The sequence below is a fragment of the Diceros bicornis genome, assembly GCF_020826845.1.
Source record: "Diceros bicornis minor isolate mBicDic1 chromosome 30 unlocalized genomic scaffold, mDicBic1.mat.cur SUPER_30_unloc_5, whole genome shotgun sequence".
In the NCBI taxonomy this organism is placed as follows: Eukaryota; Metazoa; Chordata; class Mammalia; order Perissodactyla; family Rhinocerotidae; genus Diceros; species Diceros bicornis.
In genome coordinates, this window is record NW_026690903.1 from 687,716 (window position 1) to 707,415 (window position 19,700).

Sequence of the window (19,700 nt, forward strand, 5' to 3'; positions counted from 1 at the left end):
TTTCGGCACAACATTCAGTTTTCAGTGGCTTTTCTCTTCTAAGTCTCCTAGTTTCTTTCCCTGCACATGCACAAGTGAGGTGTTATTCAAGGACCTGAGGGGGGATTTCTAGGCAGATTTTGGGGGCTTCTTTTTGTGAATCTTTATTTTTCACTAAAATATCCTTCAGAGATATTTCAGGGTCAGGTTGTATTTCCTCTACCATAGCCCTGGAATCCAGTATTCTTCCAGAGATCCCTGGTCCCTTCCTTTTTCTTTAGAATAGTATCTTAGAAACCAATTTCTGGGTGGTTGATAAGTATTCTCATTATTACTGGCGTGTCGTTCTTCTAGGCATTCTGACCTGACAGGCTTTGGAAAGATATGAAGCTATACTATCCTCTACATACTCACATTATCTATCTATCTATGTATCTATCTATCTATCTACCCATCCATCCGTGAAAAGCGTGAATTGATAATGGTAGCTCTTATTCCAATCAAATGCCTCAGTTGGATTGGAACAAGAGCTAGTCTTCTCTCTTTCCTTGTTTATAACATCTTTCTTTGACTGAGATACACTGGCTCTCATCATCTACAATATATTTACTTAGTTGTTCAGATCTGGTATACGCATAAAATAGTTTCAGAATTGCTAACCCATACCCTTCCGAGAAACATTTTTCATGAACTAGAGTACAGGATTTCTGATCAGTTCTTTTGATCCAGGCTTACAGGATCTGGTAAAACATATTTTTCCAAAGTAAATTTGCTTTCATTTTCATATGCTTCATTGTGACAATGTTATTCATTTGTAATACATTTAGATTCATTTGTTATAGCTTGTTTTCCGTTTTCCGTTCCATTCACTACCAGGTGGATTAATTTTTTGAACTTACAGTAATATCCACTCTGGGGTGTACAGTTCTATGGGCCTTGGCTAATGCATAAAGTTGTGTATCCATCAACACAGTCATGATCGAACATGACACACACATGAACTGCCTTGATAGGAAAATTCCATCACTCCCAAATTCCTTTGTGCAGTCCCTTTGTAATCATCCCCTCTCTTACTCTTTGCCCCTGGAAACTATTGATTTGTTGTCCTTCTGTACAGTTTTGCCTTTCCCCAAATGGCGTACAATGGGATTTACAATAAATGGCTTTTTGTCTCTGGCTTCTTTCACTTAGGAAAATGAATCTGATTTAAATTGAGGCATATGTTACACATAGCACAATGCATAGATCTTAGGTGTAGAACTCAATGCGTTTTGACAAATGCATACACCTATGTAACTTATACTCCTTTCAAGATATAGAACGTTCTCCTGACCCCATAAAGTTCCTCTATGTCTGTACTTGGTCAATCCTTACTCCTGCCTCACCCCTTCTCCACAATATGAGGTTAGATGCAACCACTGTTCTGATTATTTTTCCTATCACAGATTATTTTTTGACTGTTCTTGGAACTCATACACATAGAATCATACAATATTTACTCTTTTTTGTATGTGGCTGGTTTGCTCAGTATAATCCTACAATGGATTTTAATTAATTCACAATAAAAGATGAAGTATATAATGTTTCCTATATACTGGGAGTCTCATAAATGTTTTACATATATTAGCTGATTGAATCCTTAATACAAATCTGTGAAGTAGGCACTCTCATTGTTCTCATTATACAGATGAAGAAACTTTGGCATAAAATGTTTGTTACTTGCTTGAGGTAACCATCTCTGAAGAAGAGAACTGAGATTAGGCAGAAGAGATTGAACTGTGATAAGTTAAAAATGGAGACCCCAGTTGATCCCAATGGGAGCACTGGAGCTGAGGTGGCCCTTCAGTGGTATCTCAAATGAGGCAAAAGGAATTGACCTTTGTATCCTCCCCCCATGAATCAGTCATTGGAAGTGGGCTGCCATTGGGAGTGGTCACAATCTTAGGTGTGGCACTTTCCTTTGGCCCAAGGAAATTCCCTGAGAGGTTGGCAGGATGAGCCCTTAGAAGACTTTCTGCAGTTACAAGAGCGAGCGACTTAGTCCTTAAAGAATAATCTAGAAAATATATCACTGTCTCCATTGTGGTCCACCACTTATGCCACTCAGATGCACTTGCTTCTTACACTCAGTGCACAAGGATTCTGGTTGGTCATGTTGACTGGGGAAACTTAGAAGAGGAAGATCAGTGGGACAAATTACAGACAACTCTTGACTGCACCTTTTCTTCGTGCTCCAATTGATACTTACCATCCCACTACTCCTACTGTCCCATTTAGATTCCCTTGACCCTTGGCAAGCACCTCTGGTGGTCTGGGTGGCTTATCAGGAGGGAGGATCCACTTCCTCATCCCTGAGTAATCTGAACACCTGGTCACCACTCCCTTCACAGGATACAGCTGCTAAACTTAATTATTGGGGAAAGAATATTAAAAGACATCCCAATGGATTACCTGAAGGCCAAATGTCTTCTTTGCCCTCACTCTATAACAGAAGTCCCGTGTCCTCTGGATGAATTACTTGTGCCAGAGGCCATAGTGACTTCTTTCCTTCTGTTGGTCTCATAAGCAGTTGTAAAGTTCAATGGGACTCTGACTTTGTTTCCTGGTAGAAGTATCCACCTCTGGGAACTAGGACCTGTTGGTTAATTATTGTTTGCAATTCTTCCCAAGAACCCCATAACCCATCATACGTGAAGAACACCTGCAATGGTAACTATTTTATACTACACCTGGGAATATCCATGCTTGGATTGCACCTAGGACAGTGCAGTAGCTGATGGGAATCCTGGGCAGGGCTATGAACTTTCCACCCAGGTGATTGACAAGAGTAGATTCTCAGGCTAAAAAGGGCTGCACAGTTCAGAATATCTTCCAATGCCCCAGTAGATCCGCCTTCTCTATCTTGATTCACCCAGGAAGGTTAGGGAAGATGAACTACATCAGCGAGCTTTCTTGCCTTAAGGATTTGGCTGGGTTTAGTCAATGGAGAGCCTAGACATGATATCAGAAGGATGAAAGAGAGTGACATCTGGTCCTGGATATTTCTTGCAGGAGAACTTGGGGCTGGATGCTACTTCTGACCTCCTTTCAGCTCCTGGAATGCAATTCCCTCCTCTCTTGTTGCTAGAATTGGATAATTGCTCACTCTCCTTACCCCTTCAGGCTCATGGGTGTTAATAGAGCCCTACACTTACCAGCTTACTGGGTACCAACCACCTTTTGTGGATTTCTTACATCCTGTCCACAACTCCGAGAAGCCCTTGTGTGAAAACTCTACTTGAATCATCCTAGTCTCAATGTGTCCTCTGTTTCCTGCTGAGATTCCTAGTGATATGCCAACTCATTGATAGAATAAGGAAAAGACCTAATAGTGAACCCTAAAACCCAACAAGATCAAGACCCATGAAGTCTCTGACCACATCATCTTCTACCACTCCTTCCCTGTCCCACCATGATGTACTCCAGTCACACTGGCCTCCGTTTTGTGGACCTTTGCATGAATAAACTGCTTTAGCCGCACAAATTCATATGACTCACTGTCCCAACTCGTGAAGGTCTCTGTTCAAGTGCCCCTTAACTAAGACTTTTTCCCTTCTTATTCCATGTAAAATAGCAAGATCCCAATCCCTATTAACTGTCTTAAAATACTTTCATTTTCTACATAACACTTATAGTAACATATTTTCTTGATTTTTCTATAATCTGTCTTTCCCCTATTAGAACTTAAGTGCTCCAATAGCAGAAGTGGAGTTTTATTCATTGCTGCAGACACCAGTGTCTCCAGCAGTGCTTGGCATATAGAATACACTCAACAAATAGGCTGGTGATTAAAGGTATCGACTGTCTGGGCTCAAATCTGGGCTCTACCATTTTCTAACCAGAGAGCTCAGGCAAGTGACATGCCAGTTTTCTCATTATTATCAATTATCAAGCATTTAACGGTGAATAAAACAAAGAGGTTACAGTACAGGAGATCAGGAGAGAGATACACACGAGGTAGGAGAATATGGAGAACTTAGAAAAAGTAAAACACTTAGAAAGTAGTGTCCTAAGGATAGAGCAGTCAGCTGGGTCAAATGATGCTGCGTGGTGAAGTAAAATGAGAGTGAAAAATGACCACTGATTTGGGCCTCATAGAAGCTGCTGATGTCCTTGACAAGAGCAGATTGAGTGACATACTTGGACAAATCTTATTGAAGTGCATTAAAAAGAATGGGAATTGAGGAAGAGGATTATTTGAACACGAACAACCCTTGCAAATGTTTGCCTTGAAGATTAGCAGAGAAATGGCAAAAGAGCTGTTGAGAGAGACTTTGGGTTTAGGAGAGACAGACTTTAAATGGAAGATACTGGACCATGTAGTAAGCAAGTGCTGGAGTCCTGGAACAGGACATAGGTCTAAGGAATAAGTTAGGTGTAACTATATGTGAACTTAGACTTTATCCCATGCCAAACTGGTACGAACTGGATAATGGATATCTATTCTCTGAACTGTGCATGAGACCAGTTCTTCAGATAATGGTCAAAAATACCTAAGGGTCAGGTTGGCGATATAGGTTGTAAAGTACCCTTGAGGGTTACCCAAGGCACGGTCAATGACCTCCTCCTTGGGTATCACAGGAATCGTGCTGGGCTGTTTATGCTGATTGTAATATCAGTTCTTTGTGATACTGTGTTTTGTTGGATGCAACACCTCTCAGTCAATTGCAAGAAACAGAATGTTTGCCTGGGAAAGAAAAAATCCAACCTCCGTATGGGGTTGTTCCCAGAGCCTTGCTGACCCCCAGCCCTGATGACATCTCTGGCACCTGCAGTGGAAGATGTTGCCCAAACATATTTTTCACCTTTGTCTTTACCAGGTCACAGGGTCCCAGGAGCGGAGCCCCAGGGCAGGGAGGACCCCAGAGCTCACTACTGAAAACAGTGACCAGTTAGGACTGGACTAGGGGAATGACAGCAAGAGGGGACCAGAAGCAACTCTGATCCACAGTGACATTGAGGGAAGATCTGAGCCAGTATATATCGCTTCTGAAAATGCCCTAGTTCTGATCACTAACTAATCTTCTTTCCATGGTCTTGAATGGCAGAGCACTTTTAGACACGTGTACCCTGCACAGGAGTAAAATTTCCCTACAGAGGGCTACACTGTAGTTCTCCTTCCAGCTCTGCTCCCCCAGTCACAACTGACTAGAGGCCTTGCCACAAGCTGGTGAGTCAGCTGAGATATTCTTTCTGCTTCTTCTACCCCTCCTTGGGAAATTTCCACATTCCATGTGCATGATGAGTTATTATGATGGCTTTGATTACATAAGGCCCAGTGTCTACAAGGAAGGGGATTTGGTGGTCAGTGGGTTTTCCCCCTTCTATACATTGACCCAGGATTCAGAAATGCAGCAGAAATTTCTTTGTGATTCGTCCAAGCAAAGATGTCACATTTTACCTGTAAGTTCATGTGTGTGTGTGAATCCCTCTGACAGTTATGAAAGTTGAATATAAAAGCTGTGTTGAGAATCTCCCATAAACTGTGAATCATCAGTTCCTTTTTTTCCTTTAATAATTATTTGTGGCTTCCTTTCTTTTTCCCTTCAGGAATATTTTCCTTCCAAACTGAAGACAGAAATAAGCATCTTTTATTTTCTCCTGCCTTGGAATAATCTCCATTAGTGATTAATTTCTGAAAGCCTCAAGGATGCAAGTTGCAGGCAAAAAAAACCAAGATCCCACTGCGGTGATCCTCATGCCATCTTGCTCCTGACCCACGAAGTGGGAGGGGAGAGAACACTTGCGCACACCATATCTTGGCTAGAAGTTAGTGCTAAGAGCATATCTCATCAAATTATATAGATTATTCAAAAATGAACTTTTTATTGAGATGATATTCATTTTTCTTCAAAATGCATTTACTGAGTATCCTTTATGGTCTAAAATAATTTGGAGTATTCTCTGAAAAAGATGTGTTGTTTTCCAGTTTAATGAGATATAATTGAAGTTCATCATTGTATAAATTTAAGGTGTACAGCATAATGGTTTGACTTATATATTTGGTAAAATGATGACCACAATAAGTTTAGTTAGCATCTATCATCTCATATAAATATAATAAAAAGCAAAAAAAATAAACGATATTTCTTTCCTTGTGATGAGAACTCAGGTTTTATCTCTTAACAACTTTATTTGTACTATACAGCAGTGTTAACTATAGTCATGGTGTACATTATTTCCCTAGTACTTATCAAAGATCAAGTGTTTAACATATATATGAGATGAAATTTTCTAGATGTCTTTTTATTAATTGCTAAGCTAATGATACTGTGGTCAGAGAATGCACTGTGTATAATTTCAATGTTCAAAGGCTTACTTGATGACCCAGTGCATGGTTAAATGTATGTATATGCTTTGGTGTTCATAGAATACCATTCTTTTATGACATTTTTATGTAAATATCTGTTAAGCTTAAGTCTTCCATAACTTTGCATATTTTCTTCATCTTTAATTTGACCAGAGGTTGTGTTAAATCTCCAAATCTGATTGTTCATATATGTACTTATGCACATGGATCTATAAATAATAGATTTTTTTCACTTTGGGGGTTATGTATATTGACTGTTAGCACTCGATCTTCTCTTCCTTTCACCACATATGGTCACCACATATGTCACATATGACATATGGTCACCACCTTTGATATTTCACATGTTTTTTGCTTTGAACTCGGATTTTATCAGATATTAACGAGGATACCCATGCTTTCTTTTTGTTCATATATAAATGGAATATCATTTCTATCTACTTTAATCTCTTCTGTTTCGCTTCAAGTATTGGAAAGTATGTAATTGGATCCTGTGGTAGGTGGAATGTGCCCCCAAATGTGACCAAGTCCTAATCCTTCGAATCTGTGAATATGTTACCTCACATAGAAAGGAGACTTTGCAAGTGTGATGAAGTCAAGGATCTTCAGATGAGGAGATAATCCTGAATTATCTGGATGGGTCCAATATAATCACAAGGGTGATTTCACAAGTGAAAGAATAAGTCAAGAATGTCAGAGTCAGAGAAGGAGTTATGACAACGGAAACAGAGATTGAAGTGATATGAGGCTGTTACCTAGGAATGGGAGCAGCCTCTAGAAGCTAGAAAATGCAAATAAATGGACTCTTGTCTAGAGCCTCCAGAAGGAATGCAGTCCTGCTGACACCTTGATTTTCACCAGTGAGACTCATTTTAGATTTCTGACCTCCCAAAGTATGAGATAATCAATTTGTCTTGTTTTAGGCCTCTAAATCGGTGGTAGTTTCTCAGAGTAGCAATAGGAAATTAATAAAAGTCCTATTTGTAATCCAATCTGAGTGTTTCTGTGTGACTCAGAATTACAGCATCCCAACGTTTTGGTTTTTAAAGCTGTATTCACCAATGAAAATAATATTTTAATATTAGAGCAACAAACGCCTATGTTCTACTCTGCAATCTTCTGGAATTGCATGCTGTACCTTGTCAATTAATTTGTTTGAAAATTAAAGTTGGACTGAACTTAGATGTGCAAGAGAAGAATCAACCCAAAGATAAGCTCTAAAGCTCACTGCCTATGATGGTTTTCTAATCTGTAAAGAAATAGATGAAAAGCTGCAAGTTTGCCTTGTTCCTTGGACTCTGAATTGTTTTTACTCTTTAGGAAAAACATAGAGTCATAAATTGCTTCTTCCTCTTTATTTTCTCCCTAAGACTATCTCCTTATTTATGATGGTGCATTTCCCTGCTTCTGCTAGTATGTGTTTCATAAGTCTGTGAGGCAGGCAGTTTTAGAAAGATATATTGCAAGAGTTTTGATGACACCATTCTATATTCGACTTGCCCTTCCTCCAAGTTTTTCTTATGCACTTCCCTGACCTAGCTAGTTTCTTTGTATGGATCATGAACTTTTGCTTCATCTCATTATACCGGCACTTGACCATGACCAACCTCATGTTGCTGGCCTGCATGAAGTAGTGCTTGACTCGTAAACAAATATGTAAATTGTCCTTTCCACTTAAGCACCCTTACAACTAACTCATTTTAGGACATTGGTCTATGTCTTTTGAGTGCAGAGCGGTAGTGCTGGATCTTCCAAGGTTTTGGGAACACCATGTGCATGTGCTTTCTATTCCAAAGTCATGAAGAGACAGTAATTGCTCTGGAATGGACAAGTTGCTTGAGTCAAAATGCCATGCTTTTCCTCCTTTTTTTCCCACAGGAGTTACTCCTAAAGTGCATGACTTGATCATTATTTCTAATATTATGGCTTTGGTACAGGCTGAACTACAAAAATTATCGTTATGTCCTGGTCTTTGTTTTTGCCTTCAAGGAGATCAACAGGAGCCCCCAGCTGCTCTCCAACCTGTCTCTGGGTTTCCATGTCTACAATTCCTTTCACAGTGATGTCAGAACCTTGGAGAACACCATGAGGTAGTCATTGGGTGGGGGCCAGAAGATCCCTAATTACACCTGCCAGGTACAGAACAAGGATGTGGCTGTCACTGCAGGAACCACACCAGCATTCTCTGCCCAGATTGGGAGACTGCTGGAGCTCTACACATACCACAGGTATGAGCATGTTGGGGGCATGGATCTGCAGGGACTGAAGTTTTCCTCCTTGATGAAATTCTGTGGCCACTCAAGTGGAAAAGAAGAAAGTGCGTTTGCATATCTCCCTAATAGGAAAATACCTACCACAGATAGTTCTTGATATGGTGGATTCATTATTTTGGTGTGTGAAGCTGAGAAGGTATGAAGTAGTCTGAGGCTAGCATCATTGGCTAAAGCAGACCACAGTAGCTTCTGGAAATGTAGTTGCCCAAATTCCCTCAAAGGAGTGGAAGCTGAATATTCTGAAATAACCACACCTTACTTTTTTATCTTCTCGTTAGTAAAATTTTATATGTAAACATGTACTTAAAAACCATGTTAGTTGGGCAAAAGTCCTGAACAGACATTTATCCAAAGAAGATATACAGATGGCCAACAGACACATGAAAAAATGTTCAAAATCATTAACTATCAAGGAAATGCAAATCAAAATTTGCATGAGATATCACCTCCTGCCCGTCAGAATAGTTATAATAACAAGACAGGAAACAACATGTATTGGAGAGGATGTGGAGAGAAGGGAACTCTCATACACTGTTGGTGGGAGTGCAAACTGGTGCAGCCACTATGGAAAACAGTATGGAGATTCCTCAAAAAAATCAAGGATAGAACTAACATATGATCCAGCTATTCCACTGCTGGGTATTTATCCAAAGAACTTGAAAACACCAATGCATAAAGATACATGCACCCCTGTGTTCATTGCAGGTTTATTCACAATAGCCAAGACTTGGAAGCAACCTAAGTGCCCATCAAGGGACGAATGGATAAAGAAGATGTGGTATATATACACAATGGAATACCACTCAGCCATAAGAAATGATGAAATCCAGCCATTTGTGACAACATGGATGGACATTGAGGGTATTATGCAAAGTAAAATAAGTCAGAAGGAGAAGGTCAAACACCGTATGATCTCACTCATTAAGTAGTAGATATTAACAACACCAAAAAAACACATAGAGGCAGAGTTTGGATTGGTGGTTACCAGAGGGGAAGGTGGAAGGGAGGCGGGCGAAAGGGATAATTCGGCACAAGTGTGTGGTGATGGGTTGTAATTAGTATTTTGGTGGTGAACATGATGTAATCTATGCAGAAATAGAAATATAATGATGTACACCTGAAAATTATGCCATGTTGTAAACCAATGTTACTGCAATAAAAATTTTTTTTAACAATGACAAATAAAAAAATTTTACACTCTTCAAATGCTTTACGAATAGTCACAAATTTAATCCTAATAAAAGGCAATGAAAAGGTACCATTATTATGGGAATTTTTAGAGATATAGAAACTAAGATGGATAGAGGTTATGTAACCTTCTCAAGATCGTGAAGCTAGTCATACTAGAGTCAGGGTTTGAATCCAGGCAGTCTGGCTTCAAAGCCAAGCTTACACTCAATCACTTCTACCATCAGATAATATTGCTTCACATTCACAGTGTTATGGCCAAGAATATAAGTTTACCTACCTGATCATATGAATTTTCTGAAAATCTGCTTATGTTGCTTCCAGAGAACTCAATACAGAACCTTTTAACTCTTTTGATTCAGATAACCTATGGAGATATTGATCCTGTACTGAAAGGTAAGGACTAGATTTCCTCTCTATCAGATGGCTTCCAAGGACATATTTTTAGTCTTCAGAAGGGTCTCGCTGTTGATACATTTTGGCTGGACCTGGGTGGGAAATTTAGTGTCAGTTGATATAAAAAGTGAACAGTTCCTCTGGGTACTTAGAAGAGAGGTGACTATGAACGGTGCCTGCCTGTTACTAAGATACCTGTGACCAAGAGGACGTACACTTCAAAAGATTGGACCTTCATTGCCAGAATCATAGGCTCATCAGCCAATACGTTTATCATGTATGCTGACACAAGTATATTAATAAGTGTGAGCATTGCAGGAAACTATTATTTAACCACTCAGAAGGTGTGGATCACTACATGCACAATGGGATTCTATTTTTATTCCACTTCACCACTTTTTAGATACTTACCATGGGAGTCTTTCCTTTGCACACCAGAACTTTGAGATATCTGGATTTAAACACTCTCTATGGACAGTTAGCCCCTCTAAATACCAAGAAGACTTTTTCTTTACCAAATTATGGCTTGAAATTTTTAACTGCTCATTTGCAGAAGCTGAATGTGGAAAATTTTGGAGTGTCCGCTCAATGCCTCCCTGGATTCTCTGCCAAAGGACAAATTAGACACGACCATGTCTGGATCCAGCTACTACATCTATCATGCTGTGGATGTGGTGGCCTGAGCCCTCCATGAAATGCTTTTGATAAAAGCAGAAATGGTGTCCATAGTGGATGCAGGCCAGCTCATGTTTCTCCCTTAGCAGGTAAAATTTCTCCCTTAAATGTGATCCCATTATTGTTTTTTTAGGAGCCGAGAGTTATTTTATTTGGGTATAGAATTATGATTGTGACATTGTGACAGATCAGCAGTGACTTGAGCATAATGAATTTCTGTTCTTTCTTTACGGGTTGAAAGTAAATCTCTAATAATTGTAGGGGCTAATTAGCAACAGTGTCAAATCTTTTAACTAGAAATAATCAATTAAAAACTTTCTCTGTGAGAGGTAAGTTTGTAAGATAAAACTTGATGACAATTCATCCCAGGGAATTTAAAAATTCAGGGATTTGCAAAATCTACTTCTGGCCCTATCCCATGATATCTTAAATGCCACTGGGGATAGGACAATTTATTTGAACTTCCTGCATTTTTCTAGAAAGTCTACTGATAGCTAAATGAGTATTTCCTCATTGAAATTTAAAATGACTTTTGGAAGCAAGGAAATTGATCCCCTTTTTACAGATGAGAACCCCAATACGTTGAAATATATTTTAATTTCCCCAAGACCTTTTCAATTCTACTTAGATGAACCTAGACTTTTATAAATCCAAAACCTATGCATAATGTGTCTTGAAATACTTGCTCTTATGTACAAGGAAGTGAATGTGATGTCAGATCTAAATACACACATTTTATTGTGAATATACATTTATTTATGAATATAGAACTTTATATATATTTATGTAGTATATAAATATTAGTTATACATTTATATATAAATTATATCAATTAATGTATGCATATTATTTACTAGTAGCTTTTATATCTTCTCTCTCATTTAATAAATTATTTTTTTCAACGTTAGTAAGGAGCAAACTTTCTTTCTTTGTCTCTTCTTGAGTTCAAGGAAACTCCCTAGCACCCCTAAAGCAAACCTCATTGCTCAAGGTGCTCAGGTTTAGCTCTACAGCACTCCCTGGACATGGAATCTTCAGGAATGGTTTAAACAAATCATGATGTGCTCTCTGAGGGCAGACAAGAACGCCTTCTTCCTTAAGCATGCAGAATAGTAAACACTCCCAAATTGAACTTAGTCAGAAGATGACTAATATAGAGGGGAAAAATCTAATTGCTGGGCAACTGAGTAGCCCCACCAGTTCGTATCTGAGTTTTCTGTCCTCACTTTCCATGCTCATTTCATTTCAGAACTATGTCTCCCTTTCAGCTCCACTCATTCCTAAAAAACACCCAATTTAAAAACATCACTGGAGCTCATGTGACACTGGATGAGAAAATAAACTCTGTGTCATAGCATGAAATTCTGAACTATGTCATTTTCCTAAAGGTCTTGGACTTCAGGTGAAAGTAAGGGAGTTTGTTCCCCAGGATCCACGTGGTCAAGATTTCATCATACATGAGGAGTTGATAGACTGGGCCGTCGGATTCAAAAAGGTTGCAGAAAACTCAGTCTTGGATTAATTCTTCCTCTACATCACAAGATAGAGACCGTATATGAGAATAATGGTGAAATTATTTAACTCATAGCAAAATTCTCATTTATTGATATAATTTTTCTTACTGTTCAAGAGATATTGAAAGTACACTTTTAATTAAGGAGAAATTCCCAAATTTTGAAATGCTTTCTATGCTACAGCAGGACAGTGAGGCGACCAATTTAGTAAGAGGAGCTGATAAAAAATTGATGATTTAAATTCCCATTTAAGCTGAAAAAGTGTCAATCTCATTGTTTGCAAATTCATTTCTGTCCATGCATTGTGCCTTGAAGACATAACAGATGCTGACCATCTAGACTTTTGATGACTTGTATATACAATTCAAATTGTCTTTGGCCATTTGGTTTTCTTCCAGAAAACAGATTTTATTCTCTTTAACTAGAATCGAAAGAATTGACATTAAGGTTTTTTTTAATATTTAAATATTTTATTAATATTCCTTATATTTCCATCTCTTCATCCCACCTTTATACATTCTTGTAGAAAAATTCACCATCAGAAAAAAAGATTCCTTTTGCTCTTCCAGGAACTACATTCTTCCTCTTCATCAGATTTCCCTTTAAAACTCAGTCCTGTAAGTCATCCTTCAAGATGCTATATTTATTATATCATTCAAGCCCGTCCCTGTGTCTTTGGTGTAGAATCTACCTGACATTAAATATATTACTAAATAAATTCAATAATTGCAATTTGTACTAATCAAACAATTCTCATGTTAATGTATTGTATGAATTTAAATATTATTTATTATTAAGGTAAAATATGCTTATAGTTCAAAAAAGTAATCCAGAAATACCATATTCAGAATCACATTTGGCAATAACAAATATGATTCATGATCAGATGTCCCATTGGCTTAAAACAAACAAGCGTCCTAGTCATTGAGATGGAAAATGTTTTAAATCATTATGTATCTTCATGTTGGGAATTGTTTTCTGCAGATTGACCTTGATTTTATTTTGCTTTCCCTGGGTGCATCAATCATGTCACATCTTAGAGGTGATCTTTAAGAGAGTTTTTGAGATAATTTAAATAATATTATCAATTATTCAATATTATAAAATAATAAAATATTATCCAATTATATAGTATTGTTCAGTATTATCAATAATTCTCTTCTTTCAAACTCCCCCCTATGGGTGTAAGATATTCTGTCAGCCAGGATTAAGGAAAATCCCTCAGGAAGAGAGCTACCTGCTGCTTTGACTGTGTATTGTGCCGAGAGAGAGAAAAATGTAATCAGACAGGTATGAACTGGCAAAACTACACAATCACTTTCTCTCAGCTCTTCTTTGTCTCCAAATAAAATGTAAAGGGTCTGGGATTAACCAATAGCATCGCACTTCTTCTTTATTTTCTATTATTTCATTCACTCATTCAGTACATTCATTTAGGTAATCAATACATCATTTCCATGTTGGGAGTTACCTTGATCTGGCTTCTTTATACTCACATTGTTAGGTTATGCTGAAGCAGCTCTTCTCAAGGGAATACAGCTCTTAAACTACATGTTGTGTTAGGCAAACACTTAGAGATTCCGTAGCACCATATACTAATCTTGATCACAGAATAACACACATGGTATTAAGATGGAAGTAAGTGTGGGTGTCTTTAGGACATGCTTCCTATTCATATCTTTACACCCAAGGTGACGAGCACTGTGTCTTACAAATAGTAGGTGTGCAAAAACCGGAACTAAAGATTCAATAAATGAATGGATATATTATATTATTATTACTCTGGTAGAAGACATAAACAATGAACCGAGCATGCAAACTTGATAAGATAAAGGCCCTGCTTTCCAAGAAATCATAGTGAGGTACATGTGAAAAAAGAATAGCAGGGCAATTTGAAAAGTGCCATAATAAATGTAGTTAGATGTTAGCAGAGTCAACAAGAATAGTCTTACTTGGATGAATCAGATAATCCTTCATGGAAAGCTAATGTTTGAGTTGAGTTTTTAAAAACATGTGGGGATTTGTCAGTTCAAGATGAAGAGGGATTCTTGGCAATAGAAGTTTGGACAACAAAAGTTATGCAAGATGAATAAGTTCTGGCAACCTACGGTCCAACATGGGCCTATAGTTAACAATAATGTATTGTAGACTTAAAAATTTACTAGGAGGGTAGATTTATGTTAACTGTTCCTACCTCAAAAGAAAAAAAGTATTTTCAAAAAGGAGGTTAAAATAAAAAAATAAAGAGGACAGGAGGAAGCATTTGGAGATGATGAATAGGTTTAAGGGCTTGATTATAGTGATAGATTCACGGGTGTATATTATCTCCAAAAACATTAAGTTGTACACATTAAGTATGTACAGCTTTTTGTATGTCAGTCATACCTCAATAAAGTGTTTTTAAAATGTTTTTATGTGGTATATGCAGAAATATGGAATAAGACTAGTATGGCTGGAATGAGATGATAAAAGACTGATCGTGGATGATGATGGAATAAGTAAATAATGAAAAAAAAAAGCCCATCATATGTAAAGTACAATATTCCAGTCTTAACAAACAAACCAGCAAGGAATTCATACGTACTAATTACCAAAGTTATCTCTTGCGATTGCTAAAGGTTCTGTCCAGTAAAATAATGCATGAAATAACATATTACAGAAATAAATAAGGGCTGGGGGAGAGAGCATGTTTACAAATTATGTTTGTTGTTAGAATGCATCTATCTATAAATTAAAAAGAAAACAAACTAAATGTGTCTTTTAAAAAATATTTATTATATCCCATAAAAAAGTCCAGAGTAATTTACTACGATGATTCTTTGTGCCAGAAAAAATAAAAGCACAGTGTTGTATTATAAAGATGGAGAGGGAAATATGTTTCGTTCCATTTGTTATTTACTTAATGAATATTGTCATAAATATCACTTTTCAAAAATAAAAAAAAGTGAAACAATTAAAAAAAATGGCCAGAGAGAGAATGACTCCAGGATTAGAGAATTCAGCAGCTCAAAACTATAATCAAGCACAGATAATATTCTCATATTTTGTTCTATCATCTTCTGGTTCCCAGCATTCTCTTCAGGCTGGGCTTTTTGTGGTCTCAAAGGCTGAGCTGTTTAAAGTATTATACCATAGTAATCGAACAGAAAGATGAAAAAGAGTGGGCATCTACTCCCCCTGATTTTGTAAGAGTAACTAAAAAACACATCCTCCAAGTGGGGCCAATTATAATTGATTTAGGGCTGTCAGCCTCCCCTCAATAACACGGCCTCATGGAAGAAGTTCAAAGTCAAAGCACAACTGAGCTGCTGGTAGAAAGGTGATCGATGGGTCATGAAAAGGCAACCAGTGGAATCTGCTTCAATGTTTACTTACATAATGCAAAAAATATTTTAAATTAGAATGCAAAATTGTCTAGTCAATTAGTGGGATCCAAAATAATGTATCAGGCCGGCCCTGTGGTGCAGTGGTTAAAATTCAGCATGCACCACTTTGGTGGCCCGGGTTCATGGGTTCAAATGACAGGCATAGACCTACACCACATATCAGCCATGCTGTGGTGGCCACTCACATACAAAATAGAGGAAGACTGGTACAGATGTTAGCTCAAGGCTAATCTGCCTCAATCAAAATATAAATAAATAAATGAATAACTAATTAACTAAATAAAAGATGAAATTAATGTATCAATAGTAATTATTTTCCCGCTTATCAATAGTAAAGTGATAGATAATGCAGTATTAAAGTCTCATTTCTCACTCTCAAAAACACAAAAACGTAATGCACAAAATACGTTAGAATGTGTTCAGCTCAAAGTGATAGAGAACCTCATAGAGGCCTTAAATCATGACATTTGTTATTTATGTCACAAGAATTTCAGAAATAGACAGATGCAAAGGTTTTTTTTTTCTATCAACAGTTTGATAACAAAGACTCAGGCTCCATATAACTTTTGCTTCAACATGCTTAGTGTGTTGGATTTTATTTTTACGCGTGTCTGCCACTGCTCATCATCCACAGGGGAAAGAAAGAGGAAGAGTGAGCTATAGCATCCTATTAGATGCAGGTTTTATTTAGTGCAAGAAAGAGACCACACAATCAGATTGTCATTGATTTAGGCCCATGGCGCATAGCTGACAAGTGAGGTGGAGCACACTCTGGCAAAAATTAGCTCAGATCTGCCACAATTGGCTTAGGTCTCTCAAAATTGGGATTCTAATAGCTAGGTATAATGGAGGAAGTGTACTTGTAGGTAGTTGCTGTATGTTATGTGAAGGATAGTTTTAATTTTTGCTAAAAATGTGTTTGGGAAATGCAAAAGAAAATGAATACATTTAGCGCCATTAAATTTCCCAAATGGAATGTCTGAATATTACAAGTCTGTATCCTTTTCTAAATAATTTTTAGCTATAACGCAATTCAAACCACTTTATCAAAGGAATTTACTTTGAAAGTTAAGAATTTTACTACGTTTTTTATCAAACAAAAATCGAGTTAGAAAAATCGAGAGACAAGATTTATATAGAAAAGTGAGTCAAAAAGAAAAGCTGTAATTACAGTAATTGCATTGTTCTAATATTATTTGTAGAAATAGGGACGAGAAAAGAATGGCCACTTTCAACAATAAGAATGGCTGCTTCATGCCCTGAGGTCAGAGATGAGCAGTTGTGGCAGAGACCCTATGGCCCACAAAGCCTAAAATATTTGTTCTCTGTCACTTTACAATAAAAGTTTGCCAAAACAAATTCATAGGCCAGGGCGTAGCCCTTGAATGATGGCCGATGGGCATGCCTGCATATGTGTTGCAGCTGCCTCATCCTCAGCTGAGATGACTTGTTCCCATGTGTTCTTCTTGCCTCACAGTGCTCTCCAGAGCGATTGAGATCTAGGTGAGCACAGTGGTAAAGCACTTGATGTCCCTGATGCCCTGCCTCACTTTCCCAGTACCTCACTGGTGTGTTGCAAAATCCCCACCACCTAAAATACTCGTCCTTAAACCCTTAAGTTTATGGAAACATCCAACTAACACAAGACCCAAACTTGGAGCTTCTGGAGGTGGATTCTCACCTACTTGAAGCTAAAAGCATTCTGGCATAGAACGGAACTGTTTAATGTGAATATTATTAACGTAAGTCTCTGCAACTTTGTGTCTCACAACCAAATAAGGTGTGGGCTGTGGGCCCTATAATGCCAATGAGACTTTTTTGTTTTTTGTCTTGGGAATGTGGAATAGCGGCTGACTGAAACACCAAGACTTTCCTTTCCTTTTCAAATAGAGATCAATGTACAGGGCATCCAGGAAGCCAGTATGCAAACAATGAGAGAAATTGCAGCCTGCTGAAACTTGTGACATTTCTGGCATTTGAAGATTCTTTAGGGAAGATTCTGGCTTGCACAGCTCCTTGCTTCTCTGTTGTCACAGCAGTGGTCCTTGGGGGTCTTTGTGAAGCACCGAGACCTCCTGTAATCAAAGCCAAGAATTGGACTCTCAGCTACATCTTGCTCATCTGCCTCACCCTCTGATTTCTCTGCTCCTTACTCTTCATCGGCTGACCCAACACAACCACCTACATTATTCAACAAATCACATTTAGAATTGTTTTTACTGTGGCTGTTTCCACTGTCTTGGCCACAACCATTACTGTTGTGGTGGCATCCAAGGTCACTGCACCAGGGATAGGGATGTGGCAGTGGTTGGTGTCAGGGGCACTTATCTTCATCATTCCCATCTGCTCCTTTATCCAGGTGAGTCTCTGTGCGATCTGGCTGGAACCTCTCCTTCTTCATTGACACAGACGCACACTCTAAACACGGCCACATCCTCATCGTGTGCAACAAGGGCTCAGTCACTGCCTTCTACTGTGTCCTGGGATACCTGTGATCCTTGGCCCTGGGCAGCTTCACTGTGGCTTTCCTGGCCTGGAACCTGCCTGACACCTTTAATGAAGCCAAGTTCCTGACGTTCAGCATGCTGGTGTTCTGCAGTGTCTGGGACACTTTCCTCCCTGCCTGCCACTGCACCAAGGGCAAGGTCATGGTGGCCGTGGAGAGCCTCTCCATCTTGGCCTCAAGTGTGGGGCTATTAGGCTGCATTTTTGCCCCCAAGTGCTACATTATCTTCCTAAGGCCAGAGAGAAACCCATCAAGAGGGTTAAGGAATACAACTGGTTCAGGTGAAAATAATCAATATATATATTTTTTTCACTAGAATTTGCATACACCTGAAAAATAAACTACCAAATTTTTGCAAGCAGACTTTAAGTACCACGTAAAGGGCCGGTCCCGTGGCTTAGCTGTTAAGTGTGCGGGCTCTGCTACTGGCGGCCCGGGTTCGAATCCCGGGCGTGCACCGACGCACCGCCTGTCAGGCCATGCTGAGGCCACGTCCCACATACAGCAACCAGAAGCATGTGCAACTATGACATACAACTATCTACTGGGGCTTTGGGGAAAAAAAAAGGAGGAGGATTTGCAATAGATGCTAGCTCAGAGCCGGTCTTCCTCAACAAACAGAGGAGGATTAGCATGGATGTTAGCTCAGGGTTGATCTTCTTCACACACACACACACACAAAAATAGTACAAAGTAAATTTACCTTACATCTCCAATTAATTTATTGCTTTACGTTCTTTTGGCTTTGTACAATGACCCTCGGAATTCAAATGCACAAATACACAAATATGAATATCAGCTCAGATTAATTTTCCTCTAAAATTATCTGTGGTAGATTGCATAAATGTCCACACATGAGTTCTCTCCCTCCATCTATGTGTTTTGGTAGAACCCTCCCACTTTGACTCTGTGTGGACTTGGCCTTTTAACTTGCTTTGGTCAACTGGACACTAGTAAATGACAACAACACATCTTTAAGAATATATATTAAGAATAACTTTACTAATTTTACGATCACGGATATTCTCCTGTATTGTCATCCACCACTGTTATGCACTGAGTATTTCTACTTTTAATTTTAGCCCTATAATCCATTTGGAGTGATTTACTTGTGAATAATGTTAGTCGATGGTCCAGTGTTTTATTTTGCAAAAGGATATCTTATTGTCTATAAAACAATTACTGTATCATTTTAAAAGTTGATTTTAAATACAGTGAATCTGAATGATGTTTGAAAAATGGATATTATTTTCATTCATAATTGTAGTATATCTCTCCATTTCTTCAGAGCTTTTATGTCCTTTGGTATATTTTTATAATCTTTTTCATTTATCTTACATAACTTATAAATTATATAACTACATATGGCATCATGTTTCATAAATCCAATTATTTCAAATATTTTATTTCTCCTAAGACTAGAATAATTATTTA